At 41.2% G+C, this 13,677-nt stretch overlaps 1 protein-coding gene across 1 annotated transcript in view; it reads right to left on the minus strand.

Moving 5' to 3' along the window:
• MCTP1 (multiple C2 and transmembrane domain containing 1) overlaps positions 1 to 13,671 on the minus strand; it is a 422,223-nt gene extending 408,552 nt beyond the window's left edge. The window contains exon 1 of the mRNA XM_015571629.1: positions 13,226 to 13,671. The gene's annotated coding sequence lies outside the window, so the exon portion shown is untranslated. The remainder of the gene's footprint in view (positions 1 to 13,225) is intronic.
• Between the last annotated feature and the right edge of the window lie 6 nt (positions 13,672 to 13,677).

Below are 13,677 nucleotides of genomic sequence, written 5' to 3' on the forward strand. Positions count from 1 at the left end.
TATACATATTAAATCACATATATATCGACATATGTGTAACTCCATCTATTGAAAAAAAATCCGCATTATTAACTGGTACACCTAGTAAGACTAGAGGCCCAGTGCACGAGTTTGTGCACAGGTGGGGTCCCTCAACCTGGCCGGCGATCGGGGCCAATCGGGGCATCTCATGCAGTCCAATGGGCCATCGGGGCCGGCCGGTGGGGGGTAGGGGCACTGGGAGGTTGGCCAGCCAGCTGGGGGAGGGGGGGGATGGGAGGTTGGCCGGCCGCAGGGAAGGGCTGCGGAGGTTGGCTGGCCACGGGAGGTTGGCTGTGGGAGTGCACTGACCACCAAGGGGCAGCTCCTGCATTGAGTGCCTGCCCCCTGGTGGTCAGTGCATGTTCATGTCATAGCAACCAGTTGTTCAGGTCGTTCTGGTCATTATGTCGTAACAGTCGCTTAGGCTTTTATATATAGAGATACTGCATAAAGAATGCCTAGCAGACAGACCTATTTTGTTTCTTTCCTCTGATACCATTCCTTTCATGGAACAGGAAAGCATTAATGACCAAAATGCTTTAGATTTTTCAACAAGCAGTCTTCCTAATCACCTCACAGTTATTTTAAGAGATGAGACTACAGAATATAGAAAATGCATAATTACAAGGGTCCTGTAACTTATAACTGTCTCTAATAACAAATCAATAACAGAAATATTGAATTTGTGGGGTACCTGGTGAGGAAGAATTATTTTAAGTAGGCCTGGTATGTGAAAGTTGCTAGCCATATCTGTATCTAACAATCAAGGAGAACTTAAGAGAACTTACCAACAGCAAGAAGTAAGTGATAGAGCCAGGATTAAGCCTGACACCAAAATCTTCTAACTATTCCACTAAATCTGTTTTTTTTTATTGTACTTGTTGTGAGATAACCTTCCAAAATAAGAAAGATGGGAAGGAAATGGTGGAGGCAAAGGAGAGCTGTTATCACTACTGAGATAGGGAGGCAGATGAGGCTATAAAACTTCATCCCAAACTTCCACTTGGAGTTCTGTTTCCCTAAGCTTGGCTTCTCAGGCACAATCTACTTCAGACAGCCTTCCTTTGTATCTCGTAAGGGACGGACAAGGTGTATTCAAATTATACTTACTTTGGGCATGTCACTTAATCTCCTGTGGTTCAGTTTATTCATGTAGAAAATTCAACAGAAAGTGTTATAGTCAATTAAGTTAAGACAAACACTTAGAATAGTGCCAATACATAATAGATGTGCTGTACATTTACCTAGGATTAATACTAGTTATAAAGTATCATTTTAAAATGGCCCCACCTGCTAGTTAGCCTTGCATCAGAAGTAAGATAGAACAATTGAGAAAGAGAATCCATACAGAGTAGTCTGGGGAGGACCACAGTGATGTGTCCTACCTCCTGTAATGCAACTTCAGAAGATGGAATATGCATTATGATTTAACAAAACTTCATTCAAAAACAAAGAAATAAAAGCCGAACCCTACCACAATAGATACCACTATGAAGAAGTTCATGGATACTTATGCAAACTAATTCACACAACCAATTTCTGGCACCAAATACAAATTTTGTGTAGCTGCTTGAAACTCACATTAGATTTATACTCCTAAAAGGAAGAAAAAAATAAAATTTCAAATGTGAAATGGGCACTTGTACACCAACTCAGGATGCAATTCAGATATGATTAAGAGAATGAATAAAGTAATAAAATGGTGTTAAGAAATTTTTTTTTTTTAAAAGAGCCACTAAGAATCATTAGCAATCGCCCAGCATGGCTCAGTGGTTGGGTGTCAACCTATGAACCAGGAGGTCACTTTTTGATTCCTTGTCAGGGCACATGTGGGTGAATTTTCAGTGTGGGGCGTGCAGGGGTGAGCTAATCAATGATTCTCTCTCATCATTGATGTTTCTATCTCTGTCTCTCTGTCTCTGTCTCTCCCTCTCTCTCCCCCTCTCTGAAATCCATAAAAATTAAAATTAAAAAAAAAGAATTGTTAGCAACATTAACAGAAATAGCACAAAGGCTCTGCCGCCCAGACCGCATGGTTCCTAATTCAGTTATTTTCCCACCCTCTTTTTGAGGTGGTTTCCAAAAAGTGAGCTTTCTGTGATTATGACAGTACATCTTTATTATCCTAAAGGCATGACTTTTTCTCTAATTAAAAGCTGAATTATATCAATAAAGAAGCTTAACAAAGTGCCTCATTATTTTTTTACTTGTAAGGATCACTTTGTGATGGTAAAGCCAGGCCAGGCTTGAAAATACTAATGACAGACATTAGTTATTGTGACAGCTAGGTTTCAAAAGATTAGGGAATAATTCAATGACCTCTCTTCCGTGGTGGCTGTAAGATAGATACTTAAAGAAGAATAATTATTCTACTGAAGAACAGGCATTCTTTACACTTTAGTTTAAATACAAAGCAAGATTCCTCATTCCCTTGCTAGAACGCACCCGTAGCAAACCACAAAAGCTGTCTTCTAACTGTGTGTGTGTGTGTTTCTCTTTGGCTGAGCTGGTTACTGTACAGCCACTCAAACTAGATAAACTTAAACCATTTGTAAATACTATGTTTTCATTGACATGTAATACTATCAGATTAAATTTAGACGTTGGCAAATACTGGAGTTAGTCTGATTATCTTTGACTCCGGTGGAAAATACGATGTGTGTGAAAAGATAGGTACATGGATAAGCCATTCCTGGTAAAGGCCTAATGTGTGTGTGTGTGTGTGTGTGTGTGTGTAGCATATGCCAAAGCCACACAAAACATCAAAACATCACAGAAGCCTATTGTTTAAACTTCATTGTGAAAAACTATATTATAAAAAGCCTTTAATAAAAATATTTCCTGATTTTTATTTTTTTATTTTAATTTGCCCAGGAAAGAAAGAGACGTGAAATAACTGAATGGCAAGTAGTAGGAATGCAGAGAATAGAGAGCCAACCAAATACCACACCACCTGGAGCATCCTGTGGCAGAGGTGTAAGTAGCCTAACCACGGCTGACCGTCCAAGAGACAGCAATCCTTCCGTGACAAGTTCCATATAGTGCTCCCTCATATTCTGGCATACACCCAGGAAGAAAAACGTAGAAGCCAGAGAAAGTGAAATGTCAGGTAGAGAGGAACCGATATAAGAGCACTTCACAAAGTTCTAACTTCCTTGAAAAGAGGCAAATAGTATGGGGTCTGGAAACTGCAAAATAAAGGTGCTCCTGCCTGTTCCCCGGAGTCTCGCTCAGCTGACTCCCACAGAGCCAGCTATTAGTCACAAAAGCAGCAGGAGTCTAGAGTAAATGGATGCTGCCTGAGAGGCCAAAAGAGCAGAGAGGGGCTGGGGAGTGATGACCAAAAGGGTTAAGTCAGCCTGGCTGGTCCCTCAGTGGTTAGACCCTTGTCCTGAGGACCGAAGCATCACGGGTTGATTCCCAGGCAAGGACACATACCTCGGCTGTAGGAGGCAACAGCTGATGCGTCTCCCTCATATCAATGTCTCTCTACCTTTCTCTCTCTCTTTCTCTTTCTCTTTCTCTCCCTCCCTTCCACTCCCTCTAAAAAAAATCAATGGGAAAAATATCCTCCAGTGAGGATTTGTTAAAAATGGTTAAATCAATGTTTTTTACAGTAAACTGTTGAGTTGAATTGGCATATATGCAAGACCAGAGAGAACCAGGTGAGATCACAGCCTCAGCTGGACCCCATCCCTGTCCCTCACCTCCAGCTTCCTTATAAAAATAGAGGGGTGCAAAGAGAGGAGAGGGGAAGGTGCAGCCATATCTGCTCTGGGTCAGGGGTCTGGCAACAGCTTTGTAGCAACATAGAACTTGTCTGCAAATCTATTCCAATCTCAAACAATATTTTGGAAAACATTCAAACTTCTAATTTGGTGTGGTGAAAATATTATTTAAAGGCAACCCTAAAAATGTGAATTTTTCTTTTATCAAATGCTATTTTACATTTTGATACAAGAATAGGAGTCAAATGTGGCTTAAAGGCAAAGATAGACTATGGTTTCCATTTTGAGAGAATGCCTACTTGCAATCTTCAAAAACTGATCATCTGCCATGCACAGGCCAACCTTCCATCTGAGAGAGAACTGTTTGAAGTACATTGCCTTAAGAATAAAAATTTCCAACAGAGTCCATGGATTCTAAACCCTTTAATTATAACTATTTCTTCAAATATGTAGCCACTCTGATATCAGGCTCCATAGGAGTCTACGTTACAGGGATATATAGAAGGTTTTCTTGTTTTGCCTGATTTTTTTTAACTGACAAACATACATTTTGCCGTTTCTTTTACTCCATTCTTCGCATTCAATGCCTAATGCAGCAGAGAAAAGGAGACTTATTCAAGAAAAATCCAAAATAACTATAAAGAATATGGGTTTTTACAGTAAATAAGTGACAATCTGCCACTCAGGAGCTGGCACCCTCAACCACTCTGCATGATGCACACTCAGAAGTCACCCCTCCCCTCCCCTTTCCAAGAAAAAGACTTTTCAAGGAAAGCAGTTCTGAACCAAAAAAGAAAACATGCTTTGATTCATTCCTTCCCTTTTCCCTTTCTCTGAAGCTTCAGCCACATGCTGGTCTTTCAGATCTTTCCCTCTTCCCAGCCCCAGGTCAGGTTACTGCCCAGCTCTCACTGGGACTGTTGCGGCCTCTGCATGGGCATGGTCTCCTGCCTCTGCTCCCAACTTGACCCTTCTAAGGCTCACTTGACCCCGTCTCCTCTGCTCAAATGCTTCCAGGCTTCCCTACCCGCCCTCAGTCTGGCCCATTTGACCCTAAACTAAAATCCCCATTGCCTCCCTTCCCACGCCCTAGGCCTCATCCCAGTACTGACTCTCCATTCCTCGTATACCCAGGGCACTTATTCATCTCTGTGCCTATGGCCATATTCTTTCCCCCATGCCCCTATGTCCAAATCCTAACCGAACTTTGAAATAAGGCAGAGGCCATCAGGTGGAAACAGCCTTAAATTGCTGCCAGCAAACCTGCTTCTTACCTGCATCCACCTTCTGGCTGAGGCTACCACTTCTGGAACCCACCCCCACACATCTCCTTAGAGACCTCATCCCATTGATTGCCCCCACCTTCCCCTTTAATCTCAACTTCTTCTCTACATATTTCTCATCAGCCACTCAGGTGCTATCCATTAAAGAAACTAAAAACCTTCCCCTGATCCCATCCCAACACTGTTCTCACTCTCCTACTACCGCTTTCTTTAATCCTCTGGACAGAGCCAAACTGCTTGGCCGCTCCCTGTGCCCACCTCTTCTTTCCACACACCCCTCAACACACTGCATTCCGGATTCCATCCCACCACTCCTGGTTTTGTTATTTTGTAAAATGTATGGACACCTACTATGTCCCAAGTAACATTCCTAGTAGTGGGAGGGGAGGAGAAATCAGACATGAGCTCTTGGAGTCTAAAGGTCAAACAGCTAGCTACAAACTGATAACTAAATTCAGCCCAGAGATACATTTTATTTAGCTTGTACTGTGTTTTTAAAAGAACAAATTATTAGTCAAAGACAGATAAGCATGGAACAGACTGACGAATTTCAGAGGGAGGGGTGGGGTCGGGTGGGCTGGGGGTGTGTGGAGAGATTAACCTAGAAAATTTTGAATGGTGAAGGCCTGGAGTGGGGGCAGGGGCAGGGTTGAGGGGGGGGGAGGGACACAAAGGGGACATCTGTAATACTTTCAACAATAAAGATAAATTTAAAAATAAAATTCAAGATTCTGGAGACTTCACACAAAATTTCAGACTTTGGGCTTCTATCAAAGAAGGCAGAAACTCTGGCAACACTGCTTTTTTCACTGAGACAGTCATCTGGGGCTGAGAAACAGCTGCCCCTTCAAAGGGGCAAGGGCTCCTGACCATGGGCCCCACCAAACCCTCTTTGCTTTGGCCCCTGTTATCAATGGAGTTTGAACTCTGGCTTTAGATCAATGCTGTTCAATAAATATAAATATGTGAGCTACATACATAATTTTAAATTTTCTAGTAGCCACATTTAAGAAAATAAAAGGAACAGATGAAATTAACTTTAATAATATTTTATTTAATCCATTATGTCCAAAATAATATTTCAACTGCAAGCAATATAAAAATAGTAATTAGATATTTTACTTTCTTTGTGCAAAGGCTTTGAAATCCAGTGGTTTTTTTACACTTATGTAGAGCACAATTTCCACTGCTCAATAACCATGTGTGGCTAGTGGCTGCCACATGGGACAGCACAGATCCAGATGCAAAAATAGCTTTGCAGGCAGAGAGACAGAAGGGAAAATGTTAAGAAAAAAGAAGAAGAAAGAAGGCAGGACTAAATAAAAAGGTGGTGAGGCTAAAGAATAGGCATATGAGTGCTTTCAAAATAGGAGAGAAGGAACATGGAGAAAGTGAACGGAACTCAGTGAGATCAGCTCTAGTTTGTTCCTGGGAGGAAGAAACACCCCTTTATAGGCTAGTGCAGTTGACTGGCAATGCAGATTTCTGGAGAGCGGCTTTAGTGTTTTATAAATAGTCTCAGCATTAGACAAGGGATCTGCCTTGCTATGAAAAGCAACTGGCCAAGTCTCTGAACCCCAGTTCACACCCTTGGCACTCAAGAGGCAGCAGAGTGGGCCAGGCTAGGGAGGGCAAGACTCCTGATCAAGACTGGGATTTTAACCGATCGCAAAGAAATGGGTTTGAGGAAAAATAGCAATGCAGCAGGAAAGTATCTTGAGCTAAGATTCAAGAGCAGAGTTTCAGACTCAGCGATCATAAGGTAAGGATAGTCAGCAGGTGTCTGGAATCCAGATGTGGGGGTGCAATGGCAGAGGCCAGACAAGGAAACTGAGGTGCAAAATCGGATTCCGGGAGTCAGAGACCAGCACCAAGAAATGCATCCCTGAGCTAGAGACCTCAGAAATAGAAACCACTCCCGCATAGTCCATGTGAGCACAATATGGCAGCCACTTAGTAGGCTCAGGTCCTCCCTTCATGCCTGCAGGCATAAACCAGATTAAAGTGCAAGCTGAAAACAGCCAAGCTACCAGCTGGGAGAAGAGAGAATATCAGCCACATCTGTCAGGCTTAAAAAGACTCAGAATCACGAAGGCGTTAACATCATTACACAGCTGTAAAGGATTTTGAAACTTTTCTAGAGAACTTATCTCTGAACAGCTCTAGCCCATCCATTCATTGCATCATTCATTCAGCAACCATTTTTTGAATAGTTCTCCCTGAACCGTTTTTACAATGTCAATTAAATAGGTCAATGGTACTAGGATTTGCCAAATTCTACTCTAGCAGTGCTGGTGCAGGTAGCTCAGGCTGAAGCAGAATAGGTGAAAATGGTGGGATTAGGAGGAGGCATTGATCCTAAAATGCCCAGAGGTCCATTTGTCTATCATGTGTTGCAATTTTCCAGACCAGCCAGGATCCAAGATAATGGGAATTAGGCTGGTATAAAATATCAAAAAGAGACTTCACAGGAAAATTGTTCTCTTAAGAAGGCAGTAAGCAGGACTTTCAAAAAATAGAGGTTTTTTTGTATTGCTTACATTCAGACTAATGTTAAATACAAATATTTGGAGACATCAGGGAAATCATGGCCTGATATTCTGCTGAAACAAAATTCTAATTAGAAATTGGTTATAGCCTTGGCCAATGTGGCTCAGTTAGTTGAGCGTCATCTGTGCATCCAAGAGGTCGCCAGTTCGATTCCTGGTCAGGGCACATGCACAGGCTTGGGGCTCTATCTCTGTAGAGGCATGCAGGAGGCAACCCATCCATGTTTCTATCTCATCGATGTTTCTCTCTCTCCCTCTCTCTCCCTCTCTCTCTAAATCAATAAAAACATATTAAAAAGGAAAGAAACTCGTTACACTGGAGGGAAAAATCTCTTGGCATAAAACCTTGAATTGTTGAAGGATAGTCACCACTTTACACCTGATTTATAAAAAGCAACATAAGTTAAAAGGAAAGGTTGATAGTGACAAGGAAATCAAAATGGCACATAAAAAGCTAATCATGCAGGAAATAAAATATATGGTATTTTTAATGGTGCTGACAAATCAAAATTCACACATACAGTAAAGATTATTTGGCAAGTGAAATAAATGATGAGGAAGGATGCCTCACACCTTTCAATAATTAACTTCATAGAAAGATAAACTTGTCATAAATAGGTATAGTTTATACTGTAATTTTATGAAAACAAGAAAGCTTCTCTAAAACAAGTTCTAGGACATTATTTTATTCACATTAAATAAAACCCCCAAAAATCAATATTCAGACAATGATTCCCATTTAATCAAGAAAGGATTTTATTTAGTATGCTTGGCAAATTGAGGCATGGAAATATGTATTTTTAGTAAGTTTTCCAGTTAAAAAAAATAAGTCAAAACAAAAGAGTTTCAGATTTCAAAAGATCAATGTCTCCCTTTCTAAAACAGGTGTGTGCTGTGACACTGTAAATAGTATGAATTAACAACAAAAATGTATGATCCTAATTTCTGAATCTGCAGATTCTGTCAATGCTTACAATGTCATCCAGACATGTTTTTTACTCTTCATCAATGTAGACTTGGCAAACATTTTGATAATCATCATGAGCAAAGAAATTACACTATATGTTTCCTAAGGTACCAAAGATAGATTATTAACCTTTAATTTGTGAAATCATCCCTTATGTTTAAACAATGGGGCAAAAGAAAAGAGGAAATGTCTGTTCTAATTCCTTTATAAAACCATTAATCCTATTTCATCCCTCAAAGTATTTATTCATTTTTTCATGATAATGTGCACATACTTACCAAAAGTAATGTAAGATTCTTTTATTTTTACTGTGTTATTATGTCACCAGTACTGCCTTAGTTAATTCTGAGCTATTTTTGCCACCATAGCAAGTAAAATACCTGAAATTAAATTAAAAGAACCAGCAAAGCTCCCTGTTTTTTTAACACCCACTTATTTGTAATGGTGGCAGTGGCAAAACTTTAATATATAGTTCAATAATAATAACACTACTGATGTTTATTAAGCTATGTTTCAAGCCCATTTCATACAATATCTATGTTTTAACACTTCCCTTTTTTTCAATATTCATAGCTCTACTCAAATCTGCCAGATACACAGTATAGTAACCAAAGGTTACAGGGAAATAATTTCACTCTAAAGTAACCTTCTTACTCATGCTTTTCACTCCCTTCCTCTGGAATGACCTGAAGATCCCAGTATTTTTCAAGAATGCTACAACACAACAAACAAAAATGTTTGTTGCACAGCCTGCTCCAAAATGTCCTAAGGCAGCCGTGGGCAAACTACGGTCCGTGGGCCAGAGCCTGCCCATTTGAAATGAATAAAACTATTGAAAAAAAAGACCGTACCCTTTTATGTAATGATGTTTACTTTGAATTTATATTAGTTCACACAAACACTCCATCCATGCTTTTGTTCCGGCTCTCCGGTCCAGTTTAAGAACCCATTGTGGGCCCTTGAGTCAAAAAGTTTGCCCACCCCTGTCCTAAGGTCTCATCTCCCTCCCTCCCCTGACCCCCTCACACACACATTTTGAAAAAGCTACTAATGTTATTTGGGGCGGCTTTTTGTAATTATAGATTTTTTAAATGGTTTTAATCATTTCTGTTAGGAATTCTTTTTTAATTTGGGCCTTCCCAAAATGAAGTTATGTTCTTTGAAGTAATATTAAAGATACCTGAAAATAAACAGCAAAAAAATAACTCGTCACCTTTTAAAATAATTTTTGAAAACACAGGCTTTCTTTAAAAGGTCAGCTAATTAATAAAGTGAGATCCACTTCACATATAGACTTAATGTAAGAAGATATTGTTCCACTTTTTGTCAGGGCACAGAGATGTGTTTCAGGAATTTCATCCCAGTGAATGAATATTCCTCTTACTATGTTTTGAAACATCTCTATAACACCTTGAATAAAACATTTTTACTCCTCTATAAAGACAATTTTAACAAAATGAATGTAAAGGAAAAACAATAAAAGTTTAACATTCATGATCACTACAAGCTTTTTGTTAAAACACTAAAAAATGCAACATATTCAGTCCTCACTATTTATCTTAAAATACTGATTCCCTGATCCTAGCAGAATACAATTTTAGGAACTCATCAAGACAGAATACATAAAATTGGCATATTTTTTATATGCACACAAATTGAGAAAGCATCTTTCCCATCTGTGCTGCAGAAAATGAAATGCATCTGGTGTGACAATATGGCCCGGCACGTGAACGAGAGTCAGTGGGACGAAAGGAGTTTCTTTTTTTTTTTTTACAAAGCAGATTATTTTAAATAATGCATGTTATATAACATGCACGACAGTATCAAATGTGTTATAGTGCATTGCAAAGGTATATTTGGCTACAGAAAACATAATAGCACGAGGGTTGGCAGGGGCATGGGAGGTAGCTTGTTCCGTTTTAATCACTGTTCAGCATTGACTTCCAAATCTCTTGCCCCAGCAACCCAATCTGATTTTTGGCTTGACATCTCTACCCAGTGTCAGAGTATGTGCACATATGCTGTTGGGGCTTCATGCTGGGCTGGGGGATGGAGAGGTGGGGAATGTTTGGAGAACATGGCTGATGCCAGGATCAAGCAGAGAACAAGAGAAAAATTGAGCAATTTGTCTTGTTTTTTGCAACAAATGTTCTTTCTCCCTTAAAAGAAAGTTCTTTTCATCTGGGCCATCTGAAGATGGATTTTATGCTTTCATTGTCTTCTCTTTCATGTGTTCCCATCTGTTCTTGTGAACTGTGAATAAAACTGAAATCTACATGTGCTACACACTCTATCCCATGCCCAAGTATTTTTGCAGATGATGTGCTCAGAGCGCCAGGGAAGATCTCTGAGATAGGAAGGGAGCTTGGAAGGGTGCTGCAGAGCTAAGCCTACTCCTGGGCACCTTGGTGAGTCCTCATCCTGTTCCAGGTTCCAACCCTATTTCTTCCTCTTCCCCATTCTAGGGATGGAAAAAAAAATACTCCAGGACATACATAAACTTGCAAGTATTATTCATCAATAGGACTGAAGTCATCTCAGAAACGTAAGTTCTAAAACTTGTCAAAGGTAACTGTAGTCATGGGAAAAGATTCTGGAGAATGACTTGACTACAAAACCTCTGTTATTTATCAATCATGTGACCCTAGAAAAGTTATTTTAATTTCTTCAAGTATTGGTTCCCTAATCCATAAAAATGGAAACAAGAACTTTGATCATGTAGGACTGCTATGGGGATTAAACCATGTATGGCTATAAAGTGGCCAGTATATGGTGAAGGCACACACAATAATGTTTAGTGTCTTCTCCAAAATAGGTTTAGGTCTTTTGAATATGAAATTCATATTTATACAGCAGCATTTTTGAAATAAATATTGATGGTGTCTGAAACTTTTGGGTAAAAATAAACACAAATATCAATTCAGAATTCCCTGCTGTTGCTTTGAAAATATCTTGCTTTAGTGAACTGCAAAGTAATTTAATAAGTTAACATTTGCAGTAATATCTCTACCATCCAATCTAATCCAATTATTATTTGTCTTATTATTCTTGGTTGCAAAATTTCATCAAAACAAATGTAAACAGTACCCCAACTCTAAAATTCTTATAATTAGGCTATGTACACACTAAAAAAAACCCACACGTTTTTTAAATAAATAGTATTCATCTTTACTGAATTTAAACATCCTTTTAAAATGACTTTTTAACTTTACTTTTGGAACCAGAAACAGGACTTCTCAAATTCTTTTTCAAGATGAAGGGAAAAGTAGGTTTATTTGAGCTTTTTGTCAATAATATCCCTACCTACTCTTCTGAGACTAACTAAAAACATTTTCTAGAACATCAGGAGTTTCCTCCAACATCAGTTAACATCGGGTTGCTGCACTCAACTGTGTTTATTAAACAATAAAACACTCATACTCTGCTCTATTTTCTGAAACCGTACAAATAAACTATGAAGAGTTTCAACTGAAAGCACATCTATTCCCATATCTTATCCTTCTAAACACAGCTTTATGTTTTCTGTAGTTTTAATGTACATAGCATTAATCTAACGTGTCTATTTAGAGACAAAATATTGAGTTCAAATAAAGTACGATATATTGAAAGAAAAGAGTTCTTTAGGTCCCTGGCAGAATGGAACTCTCAAGATATTTGATAACACGATTTGATAAACATTTACAAGAGAGCCTCCCTCTAGAACAGTGGTTCTCAACCTTGGCTGCACATTAGAATCACCTGGGAATCTTTTTAAAATCCTGATTTCTGGGCCTCATCCTCCGGAAATTCTGTTTCTTTGTTATGGGGTGGGGCCAAAACATTAGGAACAAAGAAACAGAATTTCCGGAGGATGAGGCCCAGAAATCAGGATTTTAAAAAGATTCCCAGGTGATTCTAATGTGCAGCCACGGTTGAGAACCACTGCTCTAGAAGACAGAGGGAGTGCACGCAGCCGCTCGTGGAGCGCCTTGGGGCCCTGCATACACGTTCACTGGATTCTTGTCCGAATACACCTGCGTGATCCGAGTCAACATGATGCAGGAAGCAGCGGGCTCACAAGGCAGCTGCTTCGGTGTGACTATTCCATCTTAGAAAAGGCCACAGGAACACATTTCACTAACTCGGCTGAGGCGCGCGCAGGCTGCTCACTTGTTGGGCAGCGACCCACTTGCCGGGAAGTTTCAGGGAGGGAGTGTGGGTAAGTCAGCAAACCTCTGCTCTAAGGCTTTCCCCACGCCATTACCTCGCGTTTGCCGTTAAGTCACCTGTTCGCATTTCTATTCCTTCCTGCAAACCATGTGTGTCCAGTGCTGGCCCCTCCACACCACCATCATCCATGGTTGTCACCCTTTTCACGTTTGGGGGTTTGTTTTTCTTTTGACAACGTGAGACATGGTGGAGAGTCCTTCTAGAAGACCTCCAAGAAGTACCCTGAATTATGTCTAACTTCATTTCTCCCCTGTTTGGCGACCATTTATGCTTCCACTTTCACTGTCACCTCAAAAAGCTACTTCTGCCCAAAGTAAAGTCGGGGCGCAAGGCTTATCTTCACTAAGCAGGTGCGGGACGTTTTCTTTCCACGCTTTGATTTGCCTGGGAGCACCCACACCCACTTGCACGTCTCGCGGTCTCGGTCCCCCCAGGCTGGAGGCGTGGCCCCGGGCACCCAGCACTCACCTGGCTGCCGCTGCACTCCCCGCCCTTCTCCGGGGTCCACGGCTCCCTGGAGCTCCGTGCCCGCTCTGCCCCCGCCGGGGGTGGAGATGGCTCCAGCAGCTGCTCCAGGCTGGCAGTGCCTGGCAGGGAGGAACTCTTCTGATGGCACAAGTGCGGCGCGGCGCCCCGCGGCTGTGCACCCTCATCCTGGGCACGGTTCCCCCTCGGGGGTGGCTGAGGCGAGGAGGACAAGGAAGAAGCGGAGGACGAAGAGGGAGCTGAGTCTGGGGAGCGTCCGCCAGGAGGCGTCACTCCGCCTGCTCCGGTCACTGCCGCGGGCCCCTTTCCCGCCGGGAGCAAATGCTCGCGGATCCTGCGGCGCAGCGTGGACCCCTGCTCGCCTCTGGCGGGGCCACCGGGCTCCAGAGGCTCTGGGGAGGAGCAGCACAGGTTGGGCTGGGAGGAGGAGAAGA

Source organism: Myotis davidii, unplaced genomic scaffold, assembly GCF_000327345.1.
Source record: "Myotis davidii unplaced genomic scaffold, ASM32734v1 scaffold44, whole genome shotgun sequence".
Lineage (NCBI taxonomy): Eukaryota > Metazoa > Chordata > Mammalia > Chiroptera > Vespertilionidae > Myotis > Myotis davidii.